The following is a 9,293-nucleotide window of genomic DNA, read 5'->3' on the forward strand; positions in this document are numbered from 1 at the left end:
CGGACGGCTTTTCCTATATGCAACTTATTAGTCCATGCCTTTTGTGAAGTAGGACGGCTTTTTCATAAATATTTGCCATTATTCACAAAGAAAAAGAAATCACAAACTTGCTTACATAAAAACCAAAATTCCAACTTATCCACCACAAACTCCATCTTAAATGATCATATTGCTTCACAAAAACCAAGAAAATATAGAAAATGAAACAAAAGGTCAAATAACTAAAGATGTGGCTTGAAAAGAAGGGATAAGGCTCAAATGGTTGCAAGAAGGCAAATGTAAACCCAAAAATAAAGAAAATAACAAAATATAACAAAAATGAAAAATACCACCCCGAAAAATGTGCCTTTGTCCTTCCTAGATAGTTCGGTCTCGTGTTTGAGAATCATACATCAAGCTTTATTAGATTAGGTTTGCATAGTCAAGGATCCACGCTGCTCATACGAGGAATGTGGAAGGCTAGAAAAACAAGTAACCTCACAAGGTTGTGGCAAAAACTCACTAGTGGTGTCAAATCAACTATAGGAAGCAACTACCAACATGCCACAAACAAGCAGAATCCGGCTTCATGATCCTCCTAGTTCAAACCAACTACCCTAGCATACACTATCCTAGAGTCAACCGAACATAGTCTCAAACCGTGCATACCTTTACAACCTAGGAAGAAAATCATGCAAAAGACAAGTCCAATGTACAAGGTTCATTCCATAAGAAAAGAAATGAAAAACAATGCCTCAAAATCACATCAAAAATGAAAAGAAAAATGAAGAAAAGTAAGAGAAAAAGTAAAATAAAAGAAAGTAATAGAAAAGATACGGAGACATAGAAAAGGAAATATAGGAGAAATAGCATGCAAAGGACTAGAAAGCAAGTTAAACACATAAAATTCCCAATCGACAAACAAGTGATCGATCGACATCAAAGTCATCGATCCCAAACACATTACGTGTTAACAAGCATCCATCCTCGAACCATTCAACTTCTCCTAAACTAATCCTATTCTATGCAACCAAGGAAAATAAAGAGAAAATAAGAAAGGTCTCACCGGGCTTCCAAGCTTAGCAAAAATAAACGAAGCGATTAGAAACCACCTCGTAGCATTCCATATCCATAAGCTCTTCAAGGAACCAAGCGAGAAAAAGAAATAAAAGAAACTATGAACAAAGGAAATGGTTAGTAACTTCAAAACAAAGAAAAGAAAACAACAAATAAAAGGAAACTAAACTAAGCAAAAAGTATATACAACTAAAGGAAAGAAAAGCTAAACTAATCAAAGAATAGAAAGAATAAAAGAAATAAAACTAAGTTAACAAGAAAGGCTAAACTAACTAAAGAACTACTCTAAACTACAAGATTTGGATTTAAGGGATTTGGACATAAGGGATCATCAACAATAACATGCTAAGCGAAACATCACCACAAACAACAAGCATCCAAGCAAATTGGGCAAACAAGCTAGCTACAAGGAAGGTAGCCTAGAGATCAAGAAAATGAGGAAACAAGCAAGAGGAATAAAAATAAACATGCAAACAACTAAGGTATGTACACAACAACAAAATTGGTCACCGAGCAAATTATTAGTTCCCCCAAGCTAGATAAAAATACATCTCAACATCCCAATCAAAACAAAACATGCATCAAAAATATAAGGGATGGAGGCAAAAAGCATGAGAAGCTAAAGGGAACTAATAACTACTACCATCACCACCACCACTCCCACTCGGCCCGGCCCCATCGGGGTCTTTGTTGCGCTCGGGGTCATCGAAGGGATGAGGGTAAGGCTCCCATCCTCCGGTGTACCCCTCGGGCCACCCATAATGCCCCTTGAAAAGATCTTGTTGCCAAGGAGCAAGAGGGGTGAAGTTATCGGGCAAAGTGAGTTCGAAGGGGTGGTTGGGATTGACATGGGGGTAGTTAGGATCACCCCTATAGTCACTACCACCCGGAGCCTTGTAATCATAGTTACCGTGCTCGTCCGGATAGTAGAGACGCTCGGTGTCGGGGTTAGAAGGCCCCGACCAATAAGGATGCCCATACGAAGGTAGAGGACCTGGTTGGGGCGGGAAGTACGGATAGTTAATCGGGGGAGTAATGTTCCCACGGTTAACTTCCGCCTCATAAATTTGTTGTTGTTGTGCAAACATACCTTGTTGCATCTCTTGAATACCTCTTAGTTGCTCATAGATGGCCCCAAAGTCTTGATCATACATGCCATCCACGTGGATTTTCAATCCACTCATTTGCTCACTAAGAGCCCTCAAATCCGCATTGGCATAAGCATGTTGCCCTTGCTCTTGCTCTTGCTCTTGAGGAACTTGTTGTTGTGGAAAATGTTGTTGTTGTTGTTGTTGTTGTTGTTGTTGTTGTTGTTGTTGATGTTGTTGTTGTTGTTCCTCTTCATCATCTTCTTCCTCATCCTCATCGGAGTCGAAGTTAGGATGCCAAAAGGACTTGGGGACATGCCACACATTGTTGGCGATCCGAGCCAAAGAAGTCAAGCCGGGGTTAGGCAAGTAGCACCAATGCTCGTTGCCCCTAAGCCACTCATATATCCCTTCGCTATAGCCCTTGGAGATGAATTGGATTTGACCCAATTGTTGCATATCGAGGTAGATGGAAGTACTATCCCCGATCTCCTTACAAAATGGGAGATAAGCATCGAGGCGAAGGCGAGTCAAGAGCCTAGTTACCATGCCCCCGCATGGGATCTCTCCCGTACTCCTCTTGCGAAGGTCCAAACAATATTGGGCAAAGATATACCCCAAGTTCAACCGGCCCACATACTCCGGGCGGGTAGACAACCATAGGACCTTGAGCTCCAACTTGCTCAACTTCCCCAATTCTTGTTTGGGGAAGAAAACATAGCCCAAAAGACGGTGTACAACCCTAAGACAAGGTTGGTACACCGATGAGATCTTAGCCCTGTTGGTGATAAACTCGGTACCACCTGAGATGTCTTCCCACCATGAGTTTTGATCATACTACGGGAAGATGTAATGTTCAACGTTTACAATATCCCTGTGGGGATCAAAATCCAAAGCGGCGTTGAACTCTTCCAATGAGTGGTCGAAGATGTGATTGAACAATTGGAAGCGCACCCTATATACCCCTCCTACGGGTACAAGCTCCAAGGTAGCCAAGAACTCCAAAGTAGGCTCCTTATAGGTGCGGTAGGCATCGGTGATGAAAGAACCCAATCGGAGATTTAGGAGCAACGACCGTACATCATTATCAATACCCAATTTCACCATATCGGGTTGGAAGTAGTGGCGGGTTTGTTTTAGGGTTCTTTCTTCCTTAAAATTTTGGTAGAAGGTCTTTTGTTTGTCGGTGAAGTTTTTCTTTTTGGGTAGAGAGGTTGGGGGTTGTGTTTGAGTGGAGGAGGGGTTGGAAGTACTAGGCCTAGAAGATGTACTAGGCCTAGAGGAGGTACTTGGGCGAGGAGGTTCATCGATGCTAACATCGGTTTTCCGTTTCTTGGTGAGTTTCTTGAGGTATTTAGACATTTTGAGAGGCTTAGAAAGATCACCAATATCCAACAAGGAGCAAAACCAATGAACCACGAATACCACACACAAATTCACCACTTACTACCAAAATTGCCAAACTCCAAATTCACACTTCTTTTCAATCAAAACCAATTCCAAACCAATCAACAACACCAATAATCCAAGAACAACTTCCTTTCAAAAATCCAAGAACAACCACAAGACCAATACCAAGATCACCACATACTACCAATACTCCAAAAATTCAACTCACAATATATCAACCAAAAATGATGAGAATCACTACAAAATCAACAAACAATACAATGTTATGCAAAATCAATCAATAAACATCACCAAATCACAACCAATATCAAGATCAAGCATCAAAAATCACAAAATCAATACTACACTATTCATGCTCATACAAATTTTCAACCTATGCAAAATGATGATATAAATGGCAAAATTAAAGCAAGGATTAGTGATTATACCATAAAAGAAGCAAGATTAACCAACTTTGAGTAACCAATTTGAACCCACAAAGAAAGCCCCAAATTCGGCCACCAAGAGTAGGAGAGAGAGTGAGTGAAATTTGGGTCAATTTGTGAGGAATTTGTAGTGTAGGAAGGTTTGTGAGTGAATTTGATTGAAAATGGAGTGATTTTAGTGAGGATTTGAGTGATTTTAGATGGTGATTGGTGAGTGAGGAGTGCGCACAAGGAGGGTTTTGGAAGAGGGATGCTCGTGAGGAAGATAGAGGAAATGAGGAAATGAAGGGAAAAAGGAGGAAGAAGGAGGTATATGGCCGTCCAGCCCATGTGCGGCCGCACAGAGCTGATGTGCGCCCGCACACGCAGGCTGTGCGCCCGCACATGCCTCGTGTGCGGCCGCACATCCCTGTGCGTGCCCAATTCTTCCTTTTTCTCATACTTTTGATACTTACTGCCTATTTGGGTGTGCACATGAATCATGATGGTGATGAGGAACAACATAGGCAGTAGCTAAAATCATTTTCAAAGCCCTCAAAGTTGAAAATTCATGTGCTCACCACAAAAATTCACCAAGTATCAATTTCCTCCAACTTTCAAAACATGAATTTCCTATCTTACCTCTCTAAAATTCTTACCCTTTTTACCTCAAATTTCGATTAAATCGAACAAAATGTGATTTGTGCCATGAACACCTTCCATTCATCATGCATACTTGTAGAATTCCAATCCCGCAAAAGGTCATCCTAAAAATCCAATCAAGTAGAAAAGTGAAAGAAAAGACAAAGTAATAAAAGAAACAAAAATAAGAAAATTCAAAAATCAAAAGGAAAAGTTAGAAACTCCGGGTTGCCTCCCGGGAAGCGCTTGCTTAAGATCCTAAGCTCGACCCTTCCTCCAAATCATGGAGGGTCAAAGAACACCACCTTCTTCAAGGTAGTTGATAGAGCAAAATTTTCTTCAATTTTGAGCAACTTCTCATCGTTGCTTAATGAAAACTTCACAAAATTCCTTTCAAATTCTTCCTTCTCTTTTCTCAACTTCTTTCTTTTTCTTGCTTTCTTCGAGTCACGGGCCTTTTTCTTCGGCTTGACTTCAACATCTTTAATCATGGAAGCTTTCTCTTCATCTTGAGAATTAAGCTTGAACCAATTTGGAATCTCAATTTCTTTCTCATCCCTTGGCTTTTGAATTGGCTTTTGAATTACAAATTCTCCTTCACTAACATCATCAAGACTTGCACAAACATCATCAACAATCTCAAAAACATCGTTAGTAGAAGAATTAACCATGCACACATCATCAATGGAACGAGAAAGACTAGCACATGCTATATCTTGCACACAAGATAAGGACTCATGCATTGGCTTCAACTTAAAACTCTCTTCCAATTTTCCACATCTCAAAGTGATTTGGCCCCCCTTCACATCTATTAAAGCTCCCGAGGTGGCTAAGAAAGGCCTCCCTAGAATGATTGGAATATGCTCATCCTCCTCAATCTCCAAAACAACAAAATCCACGGGAAAGACAAACTCTCCAATCTTTAAAGGGACATCATCAATTCTTCCCTTAGGAAGCTTAATAGAGCGATCGGCCAATTGAAGTGTTATATTAGATGGTTGAAGCTCACCTAGATCAAGCCTCTTGAAAACCGAAAAGGGCATAATACTCACACTAGCCCCAGATCACACAAAGCATTCTCAAAAACCATTTTCTTGATTTGACAAGGGATTGAAAAATTCCCCGAATCTTCCATTTTCTCCGGAATCTCACCATGGATAAGAGCACTAAAACACTTCCCTCCTTCCACCGAACTACCCTCATCAAAATTTTCCTTCTCCTCTAGTATCTCCTTAAGGAACTTGGAGTACTTATGCATATCGAGAATTGGCTCGGTAGAGGGTGTGGAATCATGGACTTCCTTAAGAACTTCAAGGAACTTCCCAAATTGCTCATCCATTTTGAATCTCAAGTATTTTTGGGGGTATGGTAGATCGGGAAATCTTTCTACCTCACTCATCTTTTCTACAACACATTCTTCTTTTTCCTCAACCTCACAATAAATTTCCTTGGACTCAACCCTCTCCACTTCATTCTCCAAAGCACCACTCTCATCTCTTTCCTCTTTTGAACAAGAAACTCCCTCATTAAATTCATTTCCACCACTTGTGGCAATAGAGTACACGGGTTTCTTTGGTTCAACACCTTGGGAAGGCAAAGATGAAGGACTAGCATAATCCTTAATAGTGCTTGCTAATTGGGTAATTTGAGTCTCAAGCATCTTATTGTGGGTCATCATCTCATTGAATTTCTGATCACTAACCGCCATATAGGTGTTAATGATCTTGGTTTGATTATCAATCAATTCCTCCAAAGTAGTCCTAGGAGAAAAAGGTTGTGAATAGGAATTTTCACCTTGAGTCTTTGGAACAAATCCGGGTGGGGGACCTCTTTGAGCATTGTTTTGAAAATTTCCCCTTCCTTGATTGTTCCAATTACCCCTATTTTGATTTGAACCATAACCTTGATTATGGTTACCACCACCATGATTATGGTTACCATTACCTTGGTTATGATTTCCATAACCTTGGTTTTGATTACCATAGCCTTGGTTTTGATTAACATAATTTTGGCTTTGATTTTGGCCACTATAACCTTGGTTATGGTTACCACGAGAACCTTGATTCCCTTGGTTCCTATAACCACCACCATGATTATAGTTGTCAAAATTGCCTTGGTTTTGGTAATTCCTATTCCATTGGCCTCTTTGATTATCAAACCTTTGAACATTGTTGTTTGACACAAAATGAACATGTTCACACTCATTGTTGTCAAACTCATCAACACATTCATTGTTGCAATTGCTAGAATCATGGTCATATGATCCATATACATCACAAAATAAACATCCCATATGCATATTATGTGAAGTAGAAGGAGTTTGAGAGTTAGAAGAAGTACCTCTCCCCTTAATTTGGGAGGGAAGATTTGGAGCTTGGGAAGAGGAAAAAATACTGTCCAACTTGGCCTTGATCGCCGTCATCTCCTTTCCCAAGTTTGTCATTTGAGAGGAAAGATTGTTGATGGCGTTGAGATGGTCCACCGAGTGCAACGAAGATTGCTTGCTTGAAGAATCTCTTTCCCCATCTTGCCAATCTCTATAGTAAGTCACCACATCCTCTATTATGTCCACAACTTCTTCTTCAGTTTTGTTCATGATTGGACCACCGGCCCCTCCATCAAGACATGCCTTGCCTTGAGGACTCAAACCACCATAGAAGATTTGAATCAATTGATATGTTGGAATTCCGTGGTGAGGACATTCTCTTTGGTACTCCTTGAATCTCTCCCATGCTTCATAAAGACTCTCATTTGGCTTTTGCTTGAATCCTTGAATTAAAGCCCTTGCCTCCGCCGTTTTCTTTTGAGGATAGAAACGGGACAAGAAAGCTTTAGTGACATCATCCCAAGTTCTCAATGAATTGGGCTTCACTTCTTTGTCTAGCCATTCCAAAGACCTTCCTATGAGGGAGAAAGGGAACAACTTAAGGCAGATGAATTCTTGAGACACTCCATTAACCTTGATCGTTTTTGCAATATTTTTCAAACTCCTTAACATGGTTCAATGGGCTCTCGTTCTTTGCCCCACTATATTGTCTCCTCTCAATTAGGGTGATCATTGCCGGCCGAATTTCAAAGTCGTTTGCCGGTGTTGTAGGTGGAGCTATGCCGCTCTCGAACCTATATGCACCGGGCACTCCCAATTCTTTCAAGGCAACTCTTGGTTGTTCTCCCATGACTTGCTCTTGTTCAATCTCTTCTTCGCTTGAGGAACTATAATCCAAAGTCTTGTTTGCTACTCTCCTCCTTGAGAGAGTTCTTTCAATCTCCGGATCAAAGGGAACAAATGAGTGATCTCTGGACCTATGCATACAAAACTCAAATAAAATATAAGTAGCACGGCTACAAGTGTAGCCTAAAGTGTAAAATCTTTTTGTATTTTGCAAATGAAATGAAATAGACTCAACAACAACATGCTCTCAAAGCACCATTCCCCGGCAACGGCGCCATTTTGATGGGAAGGACACGGTAGGTCGTTGGGCTACCACCCCACCCAATCAAACAAAATTTGTAACTTAACAAACCCCTATTTAGTGTAGTGGTAAGTCAACGTCAAACCCAAAGGAATGGAGGTCAAATGCACAATGCCTAAGTCAAGCTATTTCGAAGTCAAGTAAAGGGGGTTTATGAAGGAAACTAGAGCTAGAGCTAAATGATGCAAGAACTTGTATGAAATCAATCTAAAGACACTAGGGCAATGGATCCACATGTAATCGTAATGGAAAATGGTAATTTGGGAGGTCAAACCGACTAAGTCAAGTGATATGAAGGAAGATCATCATGTATCCAAAAGAGCATACCAAGATGGTTCACCTAGAGGTCTAACTAGCGTCAACTACGCTAAACACTACCTAGGGAACGTCACAAAGCACCTCAATCGTGAAATTGCAAGTTACTAATCAATGGTCCGCATCATAGCAAGCTCACAATGCAATCTAGTGCAATAATAAAAGATGGCCAAACTTCAATTAATCACACACATGCACATGAATTATCAACCAAATTTAATCATATCATCAACTCCATCAATTATCCCCAAATTATTCTAATCCATCATTCAAACATGCTTCACCATTTCCCTAGCTAGAAAACTACTCACTAGCCACAGGAATCAAGATCAAAACTACAACAATCATCAATTTCATCATCAACATAATTGAAATCAAAGATTAAACCAACAATGAATCAAAAATCAATTAAACTACAATCAATCATCAAACAAACTTCAATCAATCATCAATAACACGGAAAACAAATGAAATCAACTAGAATCAAACTTATATTGAAATCAAGAAGAAGATCCTTCCAAAACTTTGATCTAAAGATCAATAACAATGAGGAATTCTTGAGCAATCACCAAAAATCATGAGTTTCTCTCTCTAAAATTCTCCCAAAAACTAACTATCTAATTCAATCTAAAAACTTCTTACTAAAAATAGGAAGAAATAACTATATATACAAAGAGGAGGTCGGTATTGACGCCTAAAAATAGACCCTCGTAGGTGCGGGCGCTCGGAGGAGAGAGAATGGTGCGCACGGGACACACCCAGGTTGGTGCGCCCGCACGCACCAGGTGTGCGGCCGCATCCGACCAATGTGCGGCCGCACACCACCTTGGTGCGCCCGCACATTTCTGGGTCTTTCCCCCTTCTTCTCTTCGTCCTAGCTCAAGCGGTGCACACGTCCTAGATGA

At 40.4% G+C, this 9,293-nt stretch overlaps 1 non-coding gene across 1 annotated transcript; it reads left to right on the forward strand.

Moving 5' to 3' along the window:
• Window positions 1–7,284: 7,284 nt before the first annotated feature.
• On the forward strand, window positions 7,285–7,390 carry LOC145612909 (small nucleolar RNA R71). The gene has a single exon (XR_014106812.1). It is a non-coding gene; the product is annotated as a small nucleolar RNA R71 (small nucleolar RNA).
• The last annotated feature ends 1,903 nt before the right edge of the window (window positions 7,391–9,293 follow it).

The sequence above is a fragment of the Chenopodium album genome, chromosome 24 (assembly GCF_948465745.1).
Source record: "Chenopodium album chromosome 24, dcCheAlbu1.1, whole genome shotgun sequence".
NCBI classification, from domain to species: Eukaryota; Viridiplantae; Streptophyta; class Magnoliopsida; order Caryophyllales; family Amaranthaceae; genus Chenopodium; species Chenopodium album.